Here is a 23,566-nt window from a genome sequence, read left to right as displayed (position 1 = left end):
TGAACGTATTAGCACTCTCTTGACTATATTAATCATCAGTCTCTCCAAACTTTGTGACGTCATATCTCGCCAACAGCTGATGCTTCACAAACATATCTGTGAGCACACTTGTCTCAACACACGCCACGACCAGCCACCTCACAGCCAATTGGCTACACTGACAACGTCCTGTTATTAATTAGAAAAAAAATTTATCGAAATACTGAAAACACAATAATGACGCAATTTACTAAACAAAAATATTGTTTCAAGAAAAAAAAAGGTTTAAGTAGCTTAACAATACTTAATCTAATCTTTCAGGAAAAGGCTTTAAAAGCGAATTGTTTGATGACTGGCTCCTGTTGACAAACCAAAAACTATCCACACTTTATTACATCGTAACATTCAAAGTGATGCTTAGTAATATCGTAACTTTATCCTTTCGTATCAAAACAGCACAGTCGTGTATAGTCACACTTCAATATTACGATCTCACGTCAGGTCAGCTGAGGCGCGATCTAATGTTTACGTTGTGACGTTATACCAACATGGCGTCTGTATAAACACTCTAACTTTAGCCGAGGAACTTTGGCTTGAGTTAAAGGATCGAATGGGTGTGGCAGCTCACTGGATCCAGTGCCCAGGACACTCCCAGGCCACCCAACAGTAAAGAGAAACCAACTTTACTGTTTAGGAAATGAAAGCGGGCAGGTGTAGTGCTGACTACACTCTCCCCACGCGTACTGTTGTCCTTCAAAAACATCGTGACTTGTTCCGTCTTTGCAATTTGAAACACTGGACGAATGCTTTGCTATAATCCAATACATCGTCATATGTTGATATCCCTGTTTCCTATATCGGTAAGTGTTCACATATACACAACATAATTAGGTATTCAGAAAATATCTACAGGAATAAACCTTCATTTTCTTGGTCATTTTATAATATTGGCAGTTCTATTCAGGAAAGTATTACCCGATAATTTGGTCCACATACATGTAGTACAGTACTGTATATAAAGGTGTATACCAATACCAGTGGTCAACTGTACCAACTATTCCCAAACCAGACAACAAACACTGCTCAAAATCCAAGAATTACATCGACTCCATAGTAACGATACATTTTTGGAGACTAGTTTACTAAGGCTTACTATATACAATGTGTTGGCTCTGCACTGTACTTAATGGGCAGTCAGGCCTAAGGGACCCATTTTCACTACAGTACTCTACTGTACTCAAATCCAAAATAACAGTCCTTATTGCATAAATACAACACCTTCGTCTTATGTTTTTTGGGGGGAATTTTCTGGTTTTTATATACCAATGACATTTAAACACGAATGCAAGTTGTAAGGCCGTTAAGTGGACCTAATCGTTGAAGCATCATTATGCCAGCAACCGTTATAGTTGATGATAAACCTAATTCGGTCTGCACCAATTACAGCTGCTGGATCAAAATTGTGTACTTTTACCAATTAAATCCTACTTTAACCACTTGTGAACGTGGTCATTCCCCTCTGAGCAAATAGAATTGTCTGGCGTTAGCCAAATAAAATTTTAAAAGTGCATAAAACTCTTGACTCTATCTTTAACAAAACTGGTACAGTATAAGACACTAAGCAGTTGGTGAGACGTGCACATTTGGTTAATAAAGTTGAAGACAGGTACGACTACGAGTCTTGGCTGAAGGGTGAGTAAGTTGGGCAAGGACGTAAACAGAGGGTGAAGTGGTGGCTGGGGAGACTTGCCTCGCCTCCCCACAACCATGGTCTAAATACCGTGCCCACAACCAGCCTTCTTATCTAGATTTAAATACGGTCGAAAAAACATTAAAAGGGCAAAATGGGGTGCAGGAAGTACAGTACAGACGCAAAGATTAGTGTTATTTAACCAGGAAATTTCCTTCTTTTTTAAGTTTATGTTCTCAGTAATAAATTTTAGAGCTGTAAACTTTCCTTTTTCCATAAATACAGTAACTAGAAGAGCAGACGACCGAGAATTTAACTCAACTATTCCACTGTGTACTAATCTGCTTCCTTTAATACGATTCTCTCTACATTCATTTCTCAGTGCACCTATTACTCTTTCCCTCCGCTTAGTGTTTACATTCTCTGACATTCACTCACTGATGTCTGAAACACTTAGCTTCCTCCACTTTATCGTCATTTAACTCCTTTACACGTTTCCCCTTGGTGAGGGTAGCGCCGAGCTCTCAATCAGTACATGAAACATTACGTTCACCATGTCCATTTCTAAAATTAAAGCTGGGGACATTATTCCTGTTTATAGATATAATTCATTTTAATATTCGTGTAGTCCTCCCGTCCGCCATTACTCTTTTACTTGTAACTGACCTTCATTTTGAATTCTCATCTTCTTAATTAACACCGACAGTTTTACACCCTTCCATTCTCTCCTCTTATTTTTCATTCCTGTTCTCTTGTATCCACACCTCTCCACAGCACCCTCTTCGGAACGCACTCAACTGCCATTATTCTTCATACCCTTCACTCCAACTCAATTTATGTGGTCACCATGTCTCAATCATTTCTTTAAATCCTTCAGCCACATTCTTTTTCTTCGGCTTATCAATTTTCATAACCTTCATCTCACTTCTCTGAATTTCTTTCACCCTAGATTTCTCATTCCCTCCAATAATTGCTTCTCACATTATGCTAGCTGTGCTCAAAGTGACTGTGCACAACTCCTTAGTACATCCACATCGTCAACTAACATTTTAATATTATATCCAATAACAAGTAGGCTAACAACATTCTACATATTTTTTATCTATCTAACGCCATCAAACCCCCTCTCGGCACATTTTTATCAGTCACTCAATTTCCATTCATTCCTAGCACGTCGTGTTTCCTCTACATCCTTATCACCCACTCTGGCAATTAAATCCCACGGTACTATCACTATCTCTCATATTGAAGGCTTGAAGCTTTCTATATACCGTAATCAGAAAAAATCTCCCCCAAACCTCTTCCTTCCTCCTTCTCACTCTCAGCACACACACACACACACACACACACACACACACACTCGAGGTAATCCAGCTTTCATACCCCATTTTTAGTATGATCTAGATTCTATAATATTCGGAGTCTGACCTACTTAGGTTCCATCATGCTAAGCTCTATTTCATCATTAAACAGCAACACCACACCCCGTTTCAATCTTACCCTTGCAGACATTCCCGACTAAATTAATTTCCCTCACTTGCTTTCAACTCTGCTTACATTTGATCTTCAGTTTAACAATTAAATAATGATTGGGACAAAATGAGGTACCGTAACAAAGCGATTCTGATACAGTACAGTAGAGTTAACGAAAAATACACTTAAGGAAATAATAAACTTTATAATAATTCACTGGCTGAGAATAAATGACAGCGACTGATTATTTAATGACGAAAAGCTGAATATCACTGCCATATACGACAAAAACTTTGGTGGAAATAGTGAAAATGAAACAAACAAAACTATTAATGTTAAACTACCAGTATTTTATGAGTCAGTCAAATAAGAATTATATACCATGTAAGGATGTATAGTATTAGGAGGGTATTATAGTAAAATTCTTAATGGTTCTAGGTAAATAAAATCATGGAGAACCATTAAAAATCAATAAATAGTAAATTAACTCAATAAAGCCATGTCGGATCATTTAGTTACATACTTAACACAAAAATAAGTGACTTTTCCTTATTTGGGACAAAGATATTTATCTTACCTTATTCTGTGGTTTCTATATCATACACGCATCTCAGTGTCTTAATTCTGCTGCATTATCTTCACTCAATGGCATTCTTAAACGGAGAAGTAGATTCCACGAAGACATCTGAAATATAACGGGCAAGAGTATAACATACATTTTAACCTAACCTACAGCCTTAACAAATTAATAAAACATGGAAGCTTTACTGCTAAATTATTCATTAAAACACCCAAACGACAATACGAAATTATTAAATTAAAAGCTTAGAAACAAGAGAATTACGAGATAAATCTATTAAAACTTGAAAGTTAAATACATTAGATTACTTATTAAAACATGAGTTGAACAATGACGGTAAATCATATAATAAAGCATTGAAGATAAGCTTTATAAACCATTTAATAAAACATGCAAGAAGAATTATACAATTTAATTAATCTTGGTAGCTGTTACATGCCTGCTTAACTATACACGCCATTGCAGATCATAATCTTAAACATTAAACATACACAGAAGCCTCATGTAAGTATCGGCTGAAAAATGGATGGCGTAATGCCCACAAGAGCTTGGGCCTATTTACCACGTTAATTTTCTATTTTACCACTTTCTTAGGATTATCCACATTAATTCCGTCATCTTCGCCAGAAAGTATACAATACAACCCACACTTCGTCAGCAAACACACTAAATTAGGCTTATTAACCTAGAGTTTTACCATTGCTGACACTGCTGCACTCATGCAAACCATAACAGGAAAAAAAAATATTACTTGTACCTGCATCACTTAGTTTATAATTATCCAGTTTATATTTTCTTAATATCCATGAAATAGCACTTTACCTCCACTTAATGCTGAGTATCACCAACTATCAGGCTTTTGTTCCGTACTCTTCAGCCGGTGTTCGTGCTCCTCGCCGCCCCATCAGACACCGTGTGGCGTCACCTTACTGTCTCCCGCCAAAGTCATCGGCGTCCATGGCGTCATATGTTTTGTCTTATTTAAAAATGATTTATAGGTTTTATGGTATTGGTCCTGATAGAAATATTTTTTTGTTTACTTCATTATGTCCTTACGTGGTTTTGTGTGAATTTTAGAAGTAAAATTAGATTGACTGTTGAAAGGTCATGTTAAAGATTTTTCTTTAAAATTTAGAATGTTTAGCCACTTACGCAATAAAATCCTTACGTATTATTAATTTTATTTAAAAAATACATACAGTAATTTCATTTGTGTTAAAAATAAATAAATCAATGAAAAAGTAAATTATCAAATTAGCTTCCAACAATTTTTGCGCCAAGAGTTTAGTGTCGCCTGTCGACTCAAGTTTTAAGGTCAGGTGTTAGTTTTCTCCCTAAAACTGCTTACAAAACCGAATGTTTCATTTAATCAGTGATGTGAAAAATAAGAACATTGTTGTTATATTCACACAATAACGAAACTCTAAAATCCCCGAAGAATAGTTATAATTTTCTTGAAAAATAAGTCCACTGTTCAAGACATTGTTACATCTGTGGTAGTGAATTATTTCCTAAGTTGAAAATTTAATATATAGCTATAGCTGGCGATTTGTTTTACTTAGAGATATACACACGAGCTTGTGAAGTGTATGTGAAAGTTGTGTTTACGTACAAGACTTGAGTGATATCTGCACCACTGCGCAGCTTAGGTAAGTTCATTAGCGAATATTTGCGACTAACTGTAGGTGTAGCTACAGGACTAGTAGATTAGCATTTACTGTGGCGGAAAAAAACGCGTTCGACCTAAGTTAGCTAATGTTAGATTGTTAACAGGAACTGTCGGTAGTGTCTGTGTAGGGACAAAACTTTGAACGTTTCATAACGCAGATTCCAGTAAAGAAATATACGGTTTGTCGTAGTGTTCGATATGTAAAATGGCTCTTGTTACGGTGCGTCCACACGTGCGTACATTTGTCGCCAACATGTGATCGTCAAGACGAAAAGAGGCGCAGAGTTCCGACTCCAGTAGCCGCGTGCACTAGATCGGTGTTTCCTCTTGTTGATCACATGTTGTCGACAAAATGTACGCACGTGTGGACGCACTTTTAGGTTAACATTACACTATTTGAATTAAATTAAAAGTGAAAGTCTCGTATAGGCAACGTAGACACAAGCACAATGAGTATGTATACAAGGAGGCATATGACCGGCACTATACTTGAATACCTTCTCTCCCTCAACTGTAAAGTTAGGTTCCCATTCACAGTTGGGTAAACTGGGGATGTCCCTGGGATCGAATTAGCGGTTCTTTACACAGGAGGCCAGCACTGCATCCACTCGGCCATTGTACCTCTCCGATAACTTGGAACTGTAGAGAATGATGATTACTGATATACAGTATTCAACTTTAGTGATTAAAATACTCTCAGTAGTATATAGAAGTTACATACAAAATAATTTAATATAAAACCTAATGGAGACAAGACAAAACAAAACTAGTCTCAAGTAGGCAATTATGTAAAATATAACAGGAAAATAAAATAAGCGAAAACTAATACACAAGAAAGTCAATACGATAAAAATAGAGAAAGAAATGCACAAAAAGTTTAACGAAAACGAAAAAATAGAACAAGCGAGAAAATAAATGAAACAATGGGAAAAAATTAAGTCTCGGGTAAAAGGAAAAAATAATATATACAGTACAGGAAAAAAATATCAAACACTACACGAGAAAAAAAAACTGAGCAACAGAAACGATCGATGAGCAAGTCATGAGGTCCACTGAAGACGCTCAGTCGTTGAGATTTGGTCCTTCTTCACATATTTATTTATCCTGTAATAGATCTGCCTCTTCCTATCTCATGAGTGGGTATCCTTAAGTAGTGGGTGTGTGAAGGAGGAAGTGAGGTGGGGGAGGAAGCATGGGTGATGTGTGGAAGAGTTTGTGGAAGGTGTGGGGGAAAGTTTGTGTGTGGGGAGTTTTTTGTTTTTTTGTTTTTTTGTTTTTTTAACGGGGATTAGCCCACCCGGGCACAGGTCACTGACCCACATCGGGGCCACAAAAATGTAATAATAATAATTAGTTAATAGTAAATAAAATTTATAATAAAAAATAAAAATAAAAGAACAATAACAATAACAACACTAATAATAATAATAATAATAATAAAGAACCATAAAGAAATACAAAAATTAAAAAAGATCAATTGTGAGAAACGATATATGAATGTTGTGTTGTCAATAATACGAGAAACAATTGAGACCCTGCAAATGTGTGTAAATGAGGCAGAAAGTCAGATCAGCGACCTGGGACTTGGTCACAATTTTTGTGATGCCATATGGCAGCAGGGTTTACCATTAGACAGCACATTATGCTTCCAATATCTTCCCAGGTGGTGGTGGTGGTGTGTGTGTTGTGGAGAGTTTGTTTTGGTGGTGGTGTGTGTGTGTGAGGGGGTGTTTGGGGGTGATATGTGTGTAGTGGAAAGTTTGTTTTGGTGGTGGGTGTGTGGGAGAGTGTGGTGGTATGTGTGTGGTGTGGTGGGAGGGGGGGGGGAAGTTTATGGTGGTACGGGAGAGTTTGTCGTAGTGAGTGTGTGTGTGGAAGAGGGTTTGGAGTGGTGGGTGGGTGTGGGGGAGAGTTTATACCAGTTCACATTGATTCAGTATATATATATATATATATATATATATATATATATATATATATATATATATATATATATATATATATATATATATATACAATGAAAATACCAATATATAGCCCAGGTTTGCGCTATAAATGCCAGTAGATAGTCCAAGCATACAATCTAAATAACGGTAGATAGTGCAGGTATACAATGCACTGTATGTACGTCGTGATGGTAAATGTGCAGCTCTTGCGTGGTTCTGGTAATAAAGGCGAGTATGATGAAGCCCTAAGTTACTTGAGCGTCATTTATGAGAGATTTAGTGTTCGTTATTAATGAGAAAGGTGACTGTGTGAGCTGGAATGTGTTTGTGTGGTGGTGGATATGTAGTAGTGTGTGTGTGTGTGTGTGAATGGATAGTAAGTGGTGACTGAGGGGTGAGAAGGAGAGAGGAAGTGTAGTTTCAGGCGGATGCGTCGCAGAATGTGGGTTAAAGTGTATGGTAGGTGTGTGGGGGTAAGGCGGGTATATGGGGGAAGAAGGAAAATGTTTTGTTTATTGTAGTGGGAAGTGTAAGAGGAAATTAGTAGTGGGTGAGGTTATGCGAAGGGAGTGTGTTGAATCAGAAATTATGTAGTGGTGGGTGTACAGCAGTGAGTGTGGTGGTGAATGTATAGCTGCGAGTGCATGGTGACTGGTTTGTAGAGGAGGGTGTGTGGGGGAAGGCAGCGGTGGTGGGAGTGGTGGAGGATGGCGGTGGGTGTGTAGGGGAGGGTGGTGGTGGATGTGTGGGGAAGGGTGGAGGTGGGTGTGTTAGGAAGGGTGGGACCGTGGGTGTGTGGAGGAGAATGGTGGTGCGTGAGGAGGAGGGTGATGGGAAGTGTGGGCAGGGGTGGAGAACTAGTGTACGTGCCAAGGAAAAAAGTTTGTATAATACTGTACAGTGTAAATGGTAGCGAAGGTTAGAGGGGGGGGGGGCAGGAGCAAAGGGAGTGATAACAGGAGGGAAAGAAGAATGTTTGGAAAATGTTACAGAATTAAGAGTACGGTTATTGTTTTCTTCGTTGGAGCATAACGTTTTCATAATCAACAATATACAACTCCTATATTATAAACCCATGGATACCCATATAAAAGACACCACAGCTGAAAAACAGTCCTTGTGCTACTTCTCATATCATAACTTACCCCAAAATAATGCTGGGTAATGCAAGATATCAAGCATAGCAACACGCCAGCAGCTTCCCCATAAGGAATCCAAGATGGCTGCCACCACTTTAAACAAATGAACATCGAGTGTCATGGCGTATAAAAAAATCGAGCTTGGAATTCTTTTTTTTCATCAGTCATATTTTTTCTGAAAATTTGGAGATAATTGTGTTGATTATTGCACATTTTTACGAGCCTGCAGTGTTATTGTCCGGTGAGAATGTACGATGTTGATCAATATGATGAGACTTTCGTATATAAAGATTCAAATGCCTGAAAAAAGTATATATTTTTTTTTATTTACTTATATTTTGTTACTCAAGCACAGTTCCCTTCTATGTCCTATCTTCACTCCTCCACTTTACTCCTTCATTCCTCACACCTCCTTCCTCTCTTCCTTCCCCATCCCCATCCCCGTAGCTTCTTCCCCTTCCCTCCACTACTCCCTCACACTCTCCCTCCCCTCTCATCCCATCCCTCGCCTCCCTCTTCCCTGGTCCTCTCCCCTCCTCCTGAGCCAGACCGGACCTAAGCCAGGGTCAGTAGGGGTAGGAGAGAAGGGGGGGAGATGAATGCATGGTGGGTGGATGGAGGAGAGAGAGAGAGAAGGAGAGAGGCGAGGCTGCAAGAAATAATGGAAGAGTACCTGTTAAAGGAAGAAAAACGAAGATAGTGGTAAAAAAGAGATAGAGAAGTAGGAAGCAACAATGAATGTATGAAGAAATGGAAAAGCAGGTAAGGAAGAACAACGAAGGCGGGATGTAAGCGAGAGGGAGGAGTGGTGGAGCTCAGAGGTGAGAGACGATGATTTAAATAGAGAATGGAAGAGGAGGAGTTGGGGAAAAAAAGAATAACGAGGGAAAGAGAGTGTGAGTGATGGGTGCATAAAAGAATGGAGGATGAGTTTAGGATAGATAAATAATGGAGATTAGTGGAGCAAGGAAGGAAAGAGAGCGTTGAGTATAAGATGGAATAAGAGAATAGGATGTGGATAAAATGGAAATAACGAAGACAATGGAGATATTTTGGTATTGGCGCTTTTGCATTCGACCTCTTGACATTTAGTAAAAAATAAAGACACAAGGAGAGAACTTATGTCACCTGTCTTTTCATGTAAATCTGATGGAGCCTCAAAGGCTCAAACACTTATTCTTTACTTGTTCGAACCTGTGCCTCGTAAAGGCCTCGCCTCCCCTTATTCATCACCTTCCACCATGCGTAGAAGTAAACAAGGACAGCATCCTGACTGAACTACTCAGGTTGAGAACAAATGTGAAATACCGATATTTCGAAAATCTTGTAAATAAATAAGAGGGAGAGGAACTTTGAGCCTAATTACGTAAGCTCCGAAAAAAAAACACACACAGCATATACCTAGATCACGCGCACCTACAGTGATTTACTTGCATATATATATATATATATATATATATATATATATATATAAGGGAGAATACGTCCCGTGGGCCCGATGGTCTTATAAACTAGAAACCTTTTCATTGGCGGAGGCAGTGTGGCACTGCAGTCGACCGCCTTCAATTCCCCAACCTGACGTTAGGTACCCATTTACAGATGGGTGAACTGGGGGTTCCCAAGGTACAAACCAGCGACAGCCGCTGCAGCCTGATAAATATGAATATGGTAATAATACCAGTGATACCGTAATATGGTAGTAAAACAGAAGTATATTAGGTCAGCACTGTAATAAATATTACAGTGCTGTACTAATTATAATTATTATAATGTAGAGAATAGGCTCTCCTGTAATGTTAGATATCCCAGTTAAATTTAGCAAGATGATTTAACATGTTATAAATTTGTTTTTTGCTGATTGATATATACAGTATATAAAAATTACAGGAAACTGATACAGTAATATCCAATTACATCAATTCTTTCACTGATTAATATATTTCCGATACAGTGATATAATCCAATACAAAAGTGTAGCTTATGTTACTTAACATCAGGGTAGTTTAAGTTAGTAGGGACTGCGATGGCTGAGTGAATGATAGCGCTTATCTTCTGTCCAAAGTGGTTGCTGGTTCACTCTCGGGGCACCTCCCAGTCTCCCCAGCTGTGAATGGGCGCCTTACTAAACAGTTTGATAAAATATTGCAGTGCAGCGCCGGCCACGCTGCTTTATTGTGTCCCCAAAAAAGCTTGGTCTGCAGCCTCAAACGGACCCACCCGTCAGGCCTATGGTATCCACTTCGTATCCACACAAATATTTTCAGTTATACAATAATAGTCTATAACAGAAATAGTATCACTGATGTAATGTTATTCCATATTTAATAAAACAAGACAAAGAGTGATATCTACTATATCACTGCTGGAATTTACTGCGAAATAACCTGACAAAATATTACAAGGGAAATTATCCTGTTATACCATAAAAAAATGTACGGTACGGTATATAAAATGTTATAAACTTGGCTACCAAAATACTATGAACGTTGCCGACAAAAACTGCTTCCAACTTTTTAGGCAGAATATTCGCTCTCATATGGCTGTCATAATTTTGATAATAAAAAAAAATTCCATTTTTTTTTTAATTTTAAACTTTTAAATTCTGTAATCCAATATGGTGGCAAAGTTTTGTTTTCATTTCCGTATATTTTATGTTAATTAGTCTTAATATAGCCATTGACGTTATATAAGCCTAATAGAATAAACATAAGTTACCTCCTATAATTTAGTAATTGAAGAAAGTTAAAGCAATTCCCTGTTCTTTAATCATTACGTTGGAAAACTTTTCCTTTTATTTTACCCTAAATAGCATTAATGTACCTAATTGTGCTACATGTTGACTGAAATAAACTGGAGAGAAAATTCTATTATGAAGAGAACTAAAAATAATCGCCGAGTGTGAGGAACATTAATCTTATAAATACATAAATAAATAATTTTGTCTCAGCGTCAGGAGAGCGAGTTTGCAAGTTATTTGTGTGTGTGTGTCTATGTTATGCTCGTTCTTTCTCTCCCTTCCCTTTCCCAGACTTTAGTAATGTTCCAATATCACAGAAGTTGCCAGTTTAGTCAGCAGTATATCACGTTAGGAGGGCCGCCGGGGGTAAGGCAAGGCTTACACTCTAAGCATAGACAGTAGCCTATATTGCGCAATGCCCTTTACAGAGAACTACAGCATAGAAAAGCATACTGGTTAGAGATGAAATCGGGGGGTATTACAAAATGACGACCATAACAGAAGAATAACATTATGACCATAGATAAGAAGTTCAGCATAATGATCATAGCTGAGATTTAAAGCTAAAGAATACTAATAATAAATTATAATAATTACAGTGTATTCATACGAACCTCAGTGGAGAGAGCACCATAAGGTAAAACTATGACTATGACAGTATAGATATAATAACAAAGCATATGAAAACGGAGTATTATGACTAGATGAGAATTTTAACACCATGAAGGCGCCATGACAACTTAAGGATCATAACAGCATAAAGTATAATAATCGGAACAAACACAGCATAAAAGATACACCACGGTTATTAAACTACAACAATAACGGCATTAAGCATAAGCTACGGTAATACAGCATGAACTCGAAATGACTAACAGCACACGTCACGATAACCACAGCAGTGAGTCATAACTCGTAACTCTCGAAAGCATGGCGGTATTAACGTAGGGTAACACATGCTGCTTGCAGATGGATCATGTTGGGTTAGTGTGGAGAGACGGAGGTAAACCAGATAGAAACCTTGAGTGTGGGAGGTACTGGAGGGGGGGGACACCTTGTTGTGGTAGGCGTAGGGGATCACCGTAGCAGAACAGAACACCTGTCACAACAGTTGGCAGAGAGCACATGGCAGTGGATGAAAGGAGAATATGTGTTTGTTTGACGTGTGTTTGCACAAAGTATAATGACAAGAATACAGCCACGCAGCATAATGACCAGAGCATAAACCACCACACAATAACAACACAATGAACACAACAGCACATAGCATATAATGAACACAACACAATAACCAAACAGTACATAGCATATAATAACCACAGCACACAGCATAATGACCACTGCATAAAACAGCATAATGGTACAATGAACTCATCTACGTCGCCGCCGTTTTCCCCCCAAGGTGACCCACGCACAACTTTCTACAAACAGCGGTGGCAGTCACTATACCTGCACGTGTGGTGATGATATACTCCTGTGTGACCGGTAGGGGAAGAGAGAGACTAGTGAACCCAGTAGAGAATGAGAGACCATTAACAACCAGCATACAGAAGAAAAAAAGGCGATAGAGAAAGAGTAAGATAGAGAGCATATTGCGTACCATCATTCACACAGGATACAAGGAGGGCATAGCCTAATTATCGTGGAATCCTTGAAAACAATAATCGACGGATCTGCTGAAGATTAGGTCCACCACCTCCCCCTAAGTTTATTCCACCTGGTGATTAATCACCCTTACGTTAATCTAACTAAATAAAGCTTAAACTAATTTAATTTAACCTAACCTCATCCCCAGACAGTGTTTGTTGAAATATGCTAGAGGACTAAACCTGATGTGCGCCGAATCGACGAGACACACACTTCGTCATCGAAAATGGTAAATGATAAAAACAACTGAGGAGAAACTAAACTATTTTTTTTGTATTATTATAGCGAAACCTTTTTATCAAGATCAGAGAATTACATTGCAAGTGTAAGAGTTATAATAATGTACTGTAGTGTATAGTAAATTTTTCATTTATCAGTAGCCTACTGTATTTGTATTCAATATGTGAACCAGGATTTATTTCTGCAAGAGATACCGTAAAATTATTATTATTATTATTATTATTATTATTATTATTATTATTATTCAAAACGACAGACATTCATCATCTAAAAGTGTAAAAAAAGAAAGAAACGAGGGAATGTATATATGCAGAACGTTATTAAGGAAACACGAGGCATAAACTAATCACATGCAAATTCTTGTGCTTATTTCTTTGTTTTTGTTGTGTGTGGCGAGTGAGGAAGGCGGAGAACACGAGCCACTAAACCACAAAGTGCGCGGAAGTTTTAACCGCAGACGAAGCGCACGATTAAATCACAAACTGCGCGGAAGTTTAAACCATAAGTTCAGGAGTTTAAACCACAGTGGATATAGATATTTAAACGAAAATGAAAGTATTTTACACCTGTATGTAAGAGTATATAAAAGAACAGTAATAGTTGCACGTTTATCACAATGGCTAAAGGTAGTTATAAGAGTGAAAATGTTTTACTCTGGTATTGGAAAAATGCCTTTAAACGACAGTGAAATTGTTGTTTAAGCGACAGTGACTTTCAGTATTTGAATGACAGTAACAGTGTTTTAAATCGATGGAGACATTAGTATATAAACCACAGAAAATATAACTTAAATGACAGTAATAGTGTTTAAAACTACAGACGGTGTAGATATTTAAACCACGATGGATGTTTTTAAACCATAGATATTTTTTTTATTTGAAGCGAAAGTAAAATTGTAATTTATAGCCATAGTGAATGACAAAAAAATATACCAAAGGGAATATTAGACTTTAGATCGTTGAGAAAATGCGAAAGTTAACAATGATCATAGTTCTTTAAACCAAGTTAAATTTCAGACAAAAAACCTATAGAGCCAAGTGAAACTAAACCAAGGTGGATAATAAACTTTTAAACCAAAGAAAAGTAAGAGTTCAAGCCGAAGTAGACATTTGATATTAAACCATAGCAAATATTGACGTTTAAACCAAAGTGTAAAGGGACTAAACAGTGAAGATGCAATTTTAAACCAAGGGGGCATGCGATAATATTAAACCATAGCGAATACAATTATTTAAACCGAAGTGGATGGGTGAGACTAAACCACAGTGGAGATAAAATTTTAACGAGGGGGGGGGCAAGGCTTTAAACCGCAGACACTTGAGAACTTTAGCCCCGTGTGGAAGAAATTAAACCGCAACATGGTTTTGGTAAGGAGAGAGGGGGAGATATGCATTGAGAGGGAAAGGAGGGAGAAGGGGACATGTGTGGAGAGAAATGAGAGAGATAAATATTGATATAGGTAAAGGAGGGAGGGGGAGAAACAGAGAGGGGGACATACAGAGAGAGAGAGAGGAAAGGGGAAAGGAGGGAAGAAAAGATAAGTCAGTCGAGATCAGATGAAATAATAAAGGCACATAAGAGAGAGAGAGAAAAGATAACGTGTAAGAGAAAGAGAAAGAAGAGTCAAGTAGGAGATATAGCGAGAGACCGAGACAGTTAGAGAGGAAGTAAACAAGAGGGAGATAGAAGTATGAAGAGACATAATAACTACCAAGCAGGGAGAGAGAGCTGGTAGTGTGTGTGTGTGTGTGGTAACTGTAGTATCAACACAGACGACTGTGACTTCCGGCCAGATAGTTAATTCCTTATATACCTAAAGCGATAGTACAGTATATAATTGATACTTGGGGTACGTAAATAATGTTGTATATACAGGTGAGGTAAACGTGTAGGGTGTGTATGTTGATATTATTTTGTTTTAAATGCGCACTAAAGGACATTCATACATACATAAATAGGTATGCATGGTACAGTACATGCTAAGCTGTAATCAGTGCCGATATATCATTACTTAGCTTGGTCGTATACATGAATATAAAACTTCATAAGTTGTATTCGAACACACACACACACACACACACACACACACACACACACACACACACACACACCTAAGGTTAATCATAATAAAAACAGACAGCCATAAGCCCGTCCACTGAAGTAAACAAAACATCAAAAACCAGTTAAAAATTGGAGTTACCGAAGGTTCAGAAAAAACGGAGTTGGTTTACAGTAACTTCGTTTATAGAAACCAACAGCAGACGATCTACGATTATTTTCGTTAAAGTGGACATGAGACCCTGATGGTATATTCTATACTGTATATTTCAGCCATGAGATTAAGGATAAAGTTATATATGACGGTAATATACAGCTGCAGTAGATATCTTTTTTTTTTATATATTGGGGTCGTAGGGTATTACCACCACGACCTCCATATCAAGTTCTTTTATCCATTTCGTAATTAATTTTTCTCACTGAAAATTTCTATCGATATATCCATAATAGTTTTCGCAGGAGTTTTAGTTATGTTTAGTTATCTTATTAGAAAGTACCGATAAAAAAAGATAAAAATCACCAATTCTGGCAGTAAGTGCAGGAGTGAAGCATTGGAACGGTTGTTTATGGTCGGGGAAGTTGAGGCATCTTTTATAAAACTCTAGCCCTTATAGTCAGAAGAGTTAAGGTTTATTCTTGTGTGCACCCAGGTTGTTTGCTGCGCCTCTCGGCAGCCTGCTCGATCAGCGGATACTTGGAACAGTTACCATGTTGGAAATAAATGAGTTGAAATTTTCCAGAGCTGCAGGGACAACCACACGCTTATTGGAACCGATGTAGCTTCTTGATTGGTAGTGCATGTGAATTACGTACATTGATTGGTTAACGGAATGACAGAAGTTCAGAACCACCTGAAAGTTCCATTAGCTGTCGGTAAGACGGATGGATTTACTTATCTATTGAGATGTTCGTTTATTGGCTAAGAATAAATAAAATGCTTTAACTTGCTGCTGAAAAAACATGGTTTTGACATCTGTGATTCAGATTTTTTTATTCTCTACTTAAAAATTAAAGATCTAAGTAGAACTTCAAATTGTGCTAAATATTGATTTAAAAACTTTTATTCTGAAATATTACAATAATTCTAGGTATCAAATTCCACCAAGATGGATCGTTAACCTAGGTATGAATATTAATCTCTGTCTATGATTTTAAGGCTATATTTGGCTGTTTTGAATGGAGTGCATTTCCACATATAACAAGTACAGTACTTTTAGTATCAGGCTAGTTAACATGGGTGACACAAACAGAGGGCAGCGAGGGGCAGTCACAGAAGGAGACTTGAGGGGCACTTAAAGACAATAAGGAACACCGAGGGGCACTGAGGAACACCGAAGGACCTTTTTTACCTAAATATTGTACGGTAACTCCTTGACTATAGCTATACTTCTGTGGCAACATTTAAGTAAAATCTATTGAAACATGTAGCATTAATACACGAAAAGTGTTATAAAGAACAATATTATTCGAGGCCAGTGATTTCAATGTCAAGCCTGACGGATACAGCCAAAGTAAAAAAAAAATCACTAAAGCACAATGCGTTTATTCACTTTACATAAAACTACATAAGAAGAAAAGGACACCTAAAGGATATATTGTACCGTATATTATTCGAATGTTTACCCATAGGGCTAAGGCTAGGCTGTAGGACTCCAAGATGACTGAAGGAGTGTCTTAATCGTCACAGCCAATGAACCAGGCATCAATAAAAACAAAAACGGTGTTTTATTTAAGGTTGTGCTTACCGACCCTATCTTCTCTTGATTTATATTTGCTAGATCCGTGTGTGCATGGCCTGTGTATAAAATAACCATTTATAACAAGAGGCACGACCCAACTGAACTTAACATAATAAACCTATACATACTCGGCGCTCCAATAAAACCTGAGAACAGGTCCCGGGTCTGTCGCGACTCTTTGACACTTCCTTTTTATATTAACGCAAAGCTTTAATATCTGTCTGCCTGAAGACTATTTTGGGGGACAATGTCTTATTTATAACATGTAAAGGCCCGACTTTACCTCTAGTAACATTAAGACGAGAAATGAAAAATAGAGGATTAGAATAAAAACCACCAAAATGGCGACACCGCATAATTTCAGTGACATGGACAAGTTTTATCCCAACATATACTTGAAAGCACTGAAACATAAACGTGTGCACTGTAAAGAAAGCTAAAACACCAGGGCGCACTTTATAAGTCTACGGTTAAAATAATGACCAGTAAATACTGATGATTGTAACCAAAATGTGTGGAGTATATTACCTGATCATAATAATGTCATGGTGCTCACAGGCAATATTCTAGGGTAGGTTAAGTTGGGAAATTGTTTGTAGGCTTATACGTGCAGCCAGGTTCTGTTTTTATACGGTGCTTCAACGACCGGGATTACTAATTAAGCATCGCTTCCCTGATCTTATTTTTTACACCTGAACTTCCAAAACTTAAAAATTCTGTGAAGGTGAATTTTTTTATAACGTGTTGCACTGCAGGATTAATTACAATAGTGCACCAAATTCCAATGGAACCGACCTTTCAGAAAAATGTACTCGAGATCTCAGAGACTCAACAGTATTTTGTATTTTAGATTACGGCTCTATGCTCCAACAGTTCATTGGTCCAAAACCTAATCTTCAGAACAATAAATTAACTAAAACATACTTGGGTAATTCCTATATTTTCAGATGGCTCAAAGTAAAATAAAAAATTATCCTTAAAATGAACGAATAATATGGTTTTGTTAATTACTGTCCAGTATAACACTTTACAAAAAACAGCGGATCCTGAAGACTAATGATGAATTAGCCAGACCCCCCACTGGTGAGCCTAGTGGACACCACGCATGCAACACCCACAACACGTGACCACTGACCCGAGGAACTGTGTATCTCCCAGGCTGATGCAGTGAAACAAATGGACAAAACTATAACGAGCATTATTTTTCGTGACGTTAATATATTCAATTTCATTTTTACCTTTTAAATTTCATGTTCACAAGATAATTTAATAAGGAATTACGTTTGTAACATTCAGAAAACTGAATCACACTTTCATCATCTTAATTCTTGATATTTTCTGACCAAAATTTGTCCATTACTATGGCAAATTATTTTGGAGATGAAAAATATGATGCCTAAGTTTCATAACCTTTAAATATGATGCCTTAATTTCACAACCCAACTATCTGCAGTGTTGAGCATACCTATACGGCAAAAAGGGAAGGGCTTTATAACACATGGAAAATGTGGGGATATATGAACAAAAACAAAGCCTATCCCAACGTATCCAACCTAACATAAACCTAACCTAACCCGGTTTATGTTACGGTTTTTATTTTCCCTGCGCTTCAAAATCCTCCACACTTTTGTTAGCCGGTGAAAACTGTTGACGAAAGGTAGTTTGTGGAACTTAACACACGAAAGTTTACTCACGGTACACTAACTTCAAAATTAGATGTCATCTGAAGTTAGATGATGTATTTAGTGTTTCACTAAATAAGAATAATCGTCATAATTTTTTATCACCGTCCATCCCCTATCACTACCAAACACAAACTGACAACGAGCTCTCGCGGATTCAAAAAATCAGCAACTGACAATTTTTCATTTGTTTTCCGTTTCATCAAGTGTTCTGCCTTCTTTATCGTGTGCTTACTGGAAGTAGAGTTCTTAAATATGTAAAGAAAAATATTTAACTTAGTTATTGACAATGGATTTGAAATGGAAACCACTTAATGATTGTATACGAGAGAACGGTAACAGCATTTCTATAAGCTTGGCTGGTGGACGAAAGAAAGGTCACAGAAAAAAGTCACAATTTTGGCAAGGAAAAAAGTCACATTTTATTTAATAAAGCTAAAAATATTTTAAAACAGTTATTAACTGACACTACATGACTTTTACATATTGACAACACAATTTATATGATACACGTAGGTTAGGTTAAGTTAGGTTAGGTTAGGTTAGGTTTTTCATTGCCTTTTTACTGTGACTTTTTTCCTGTGACTTTTTTCTGTGACTTTTTTCCAGGATTCGCTTGGCTGTGTTTATTTTATGCATTATTTCTCTAATTAATGATGTAGTACAAGTAATTATTTATCATTGTTGCAGAAAGATGAAATATTTTTGGGATTAGCTCCAGCTTATTTCACTTTATTATTAATTACCTTAACCCTTACCCTGACCTTACCTTACCTTACCTTACCTTACCTTACCTTATCTTACCTTACCTTGCCTTACCTTAGCACCTTACCTTACCTTAGCACCTTACCTCACCCTAAAGCTTACCTAACCTAATCTAACAATATAACATAACTTAATCTAAACTGACCCGCATGTAACGTTAGGTAATCCATATTTTATTCCACGCCAAGTGGTTTATATAGATCATAGTCATAATACTGTAAAGCCTAATCTTGTCTTGTTTCACTATTTTCCGTATGACATCCTAGTACTCAACATTATTATATTTCTAATTTTATGTCTCGTGTCGCCATCATTGTATTTGTAGGCCTATATCACTCTGCTTTGGTGGCAGGAATTTTTTTTATAACGTTTTGTAATTGGTAATGTTGATAAATGGAATGGTATTCAATGATTTACTAAAACAAGAATCAATTGGTGTTTAATTTACGTCCACGGGCTGAGCGGACTCTGTGTGGCTGCATTATTTATTCATTTATGGGTAATATATTGGTGCTTAACTATAAACACTGACAATCAATAATAAGAAGTGCAAATACCTACTGAACTCTTAATATTTTACTGGCACACTTACAGACAACGTTGCAATTTAATACCGAACGTTCTAAATCACTTTTTTTTCAGTGGATTCCAATACTGATTTATGATGTTTCTGTAATTCAATATATATTTAAGTTACGGTTTCCTAGAATTGGGTACAGATATTATTGAATTGAAAATAAAATATACATGAAAGTATTACTGTATTTGGGTTAAAATTGTGTGTGTGTGTGTGTGCCGTAAAGGGGGGTGAAGGAAGTTACCTTCATGTATACATTCATTAGCTGTGTGAGAAAAACGTTTCAATGGAAGAAGTTTGTAAATTATATCGTTCAATCCCTAATAGACGAGTTAAGAAAAATACGAAATAATTTTTTTATGAATTTCTAACCACTAAAGGTCCATACCAGTTTCTAACATATACTGTAGTCATCCATGTATTAGAATTATTAACTGTATTCAGAAATATCAGTACAAGTGTGTTTTGATATAATGTACAGTACATTTGACAATATTATACAAGTGTTCTTTTTTTAACTTATCATATTTTCATGTTCTTAAAAACTAAAGACTATTGAACCTCGTAACGTACATAAATAAAAATGTGTGTAATAACTTGTCTTAGATATACACGTGACAACAGTGGTGGTGCCTTAAACTATGTATAAATAGAATTGTATTTAAAATCTACATAAACTTCTCGTATGTCGTTGTTACTATGACACAATAATTGAGTGAAACATGATCACAGTAAAGGTGTATTGGGAACCGTTGGTGATGACGTCATGTTTATAGGGATCTGTCACCTCCACTTTGTGTGTGTGTGTGTGTGTGTGTGTGTGTGTGTGTCTGTGTGTGTGTGTGTGTGTGTGTGTGTGAAGCTGTTGGGGTTACTGTTATCCCTCCTGGGCGGGGATCAATATACGGACCTTGGCATTGATCGTTAATTTCTGTACACTTCCATGACGTTTTGTATTAATAATAATAATAATAATAATAATAATAATAATAATATATTCTTATGTCTATTTAACATGCGATGGTTCACTTAATACACTCGTGATTTTTGGTAATTTAACATGCTAGTTCATTTATCCACACCATAAACAGACGGTCAATAAGGTGTTATTCACTAGGCCCAGTGTACCCTGCTAGGCCGATATGGGAACGCCAGCCGCTCGCTTCCTACCTTTTCTTCTTTCTAGTAAAGTGGCCATACGACTCCATTCTTGCAACTGGTGTTTTATTAAAGCTTGTGTGGGAGCTATTGGCTGTAAAGGAGATGACTAGTATAATCATGTCAATACTCTCGCTTACAGGGTCATTAATCAAAACATTCTTCCATTAGTGGCAATGAGAGTGATAAGTCATGACACGAGTCTGGCCGAGGGTCATATGCCACATGCTGGCCATCCTGGTGATCAAAAGCCCTCTCCATGAACAGCTGGTCCCTCTCCATGAACAGATGGCCCTTCACCATGAACAGATGGCCCCTCACCATGAACATATGGCCCCTCACCATGAACAGATTGCCCCTCACCATGAACAGATGGCCCCTCACCATGAACAGATGGCCCCTCACCATGAAAATCTGGTCCCTACCCTAAACAGCTGGTCCCTCTGGTTTAGTCTACACCTGTCACTTTCTGCCTCTTTGTTCCCGCATGCTAGAATCAAATGCATCTTCCAGTGCCAGCGCCAGACTCTGAAACTCCAAAACAAACAACATGGAACAGGTGTACCAACAGGTTCCTGGTCTACCCTGTGTGACAGCACCTCAACATTCGTCACACACACATTGTTGCTTCGTAAGAGCTACGGATGAGACCACTTCGTCTCTCATTTAAGCCCTCAGAGGAACCTTCACTGGAGTTGCACGTCTCATGTACATCGTCCGATCAGTGATTGTCTTAGCTTCCCCTGCCCTTGTCGTAGCGTCCTGCTAAAAGAAATACAACTATGAAATAATACAGGGCAGGACGTTGAGGCTTATCCTTGGGTACCCAGTGTCCGTCAGGATAAAAGTCAGGCAGCGTAAACCTCTAACTGCCCCCACCAGTGACACAAGTTGCCTACTGCCCTCCATGACTACCTCTTGAGTTAAAGTTCTCTGCGGGGAGCAGCACGCACCCCTGTCTGACTCACTACACTCACGCCTTAATACTCCTACACTAGCCTGCACCCATCACCCAGATATCAATGGCCCACACATACAGCTCCTGACATTCTATACTTCCACCTTCACGGCAGCTCACCACCCCTCCCACGCTGTACTCACTCACCTCTCCTTCAGTGGAAGCTTCCCAACATTTATATAATCTTAGGGTTGCTCCTCTTTAGAAAACCACCCCTGTCACAATTATAATTTTATTTGTTATGATTGTTTCCATTTATCCGGGAATAAACTTGGGGTCAATTAATTATAAAACAAATTCTGTAAGGGTAATACTAGGGTCATAGTCAAACTCTTTAATAACATCTACCCTCAACCTGATGGTTTAAGCTTCAAAACTGTCGTGGTAGTGACTCGCCAGGAAGGCCTCTCATATTTCACAAACCGTGTTGACATCCTCTACTGGAAAAAAATAACCCATTGTTCGTCCACTGTCTAATTGTTGAGGTGTTTTATCGATGAATCCAAATGTGGCAGGGAGATGTGGAGACAACACAACCTTGGCATTACTCCTGATGGTGTTTACACAATCACTTTATAGTAATGTCTTTTGTATAGGTAAGTATCAGGTTGAGCATCGAGTCATCATGTATGTTGGGCCAGACACGTACTGTACATTCTCGGTCGTAGATGGAGTTATTAAAGTCTCCTTGAAAGGTTGGTTTGGGTGTTGTTGTTTCGGCTTCGTAGTTAGTTGTCACTTTCCTGGTTAGTACACGATGTAATAACTGAAATAGTGGAGATGGTAATAAATATATGCCTAAGCAATTCAGAAAACGTTAATACTCTAAATTTTGTAGACTAAATAGTACTTCAACAAGAAGATTGTAATAATAATAAATATAATAATACCACTAGTACTACTACTACTACTACTGCTACAACTAGTAATGATAATACAATTTAAGAACACCAATTAAAACACAAATAGTAGTCAATGTCTTAAAAGAACAGTGTCGCAACCCGTGTACTCTGCCTTCTGTAGTGTATTCTGGTCATGCTAGCACCTGTTGTCCTTGGCTTGGGCAGGTGTGAGGCAGGTCATATCAATTGACTATATTCGCACGTCTGGTGATACCTGTGGAAGACCTCAGAAACTGACATATTAAGGTTTTGAAATGTGTTGCAAAATAAATCATTACTTGTGTTACTATTTCGAAGTTTCTGTGCAGTTAACCTAAGCAGTGTTTATATTGATATGAGTCTTAGATCACTGTACTGCACCTGTACTGGCATGTGTACCTGTAATGTTGCTTAGCTTACCTGCTGGGTAAACCAACGAGGTGGTGCTACCTTTGGCGTCGTCGTAGTTGTGAACAAACTCGTGTGATGACGTTTTGTGTCCAAGTCATTCTTTCATTACCTCTTGTCGTATCTATTTTTTTTATATGAAATGTAAGTCCGTGTGTACAGCAGGTGGGCTATATTGTCTTCAGGCATCACTTGTTAAACTGTCGACAAATTAATGCTTTAACTCTCTCTTAACGCCGT

Source organism: Homarus americanus, unplaced genomic scaffold (genome assembly GCF_018991925.1).
Source record: "Homarus americanus isolate GMGI-L3 unplaced genomic scaffold, GMGI_Hamer_2.0 scaffold9847, whole genome shotgun sequence".
Classification (NCBI taxonomy): domain Eukaryota; kingdom Metazoa; phylum Arthropoda; class Malacostraca; order Decapoda; family Nephropidae; genus Homarus; species Homarus americanus.
The sequence above is the reverse complement of the archived record's forward strand: the minus strand, read 5'-3'. Positions refer to the sequence as shown.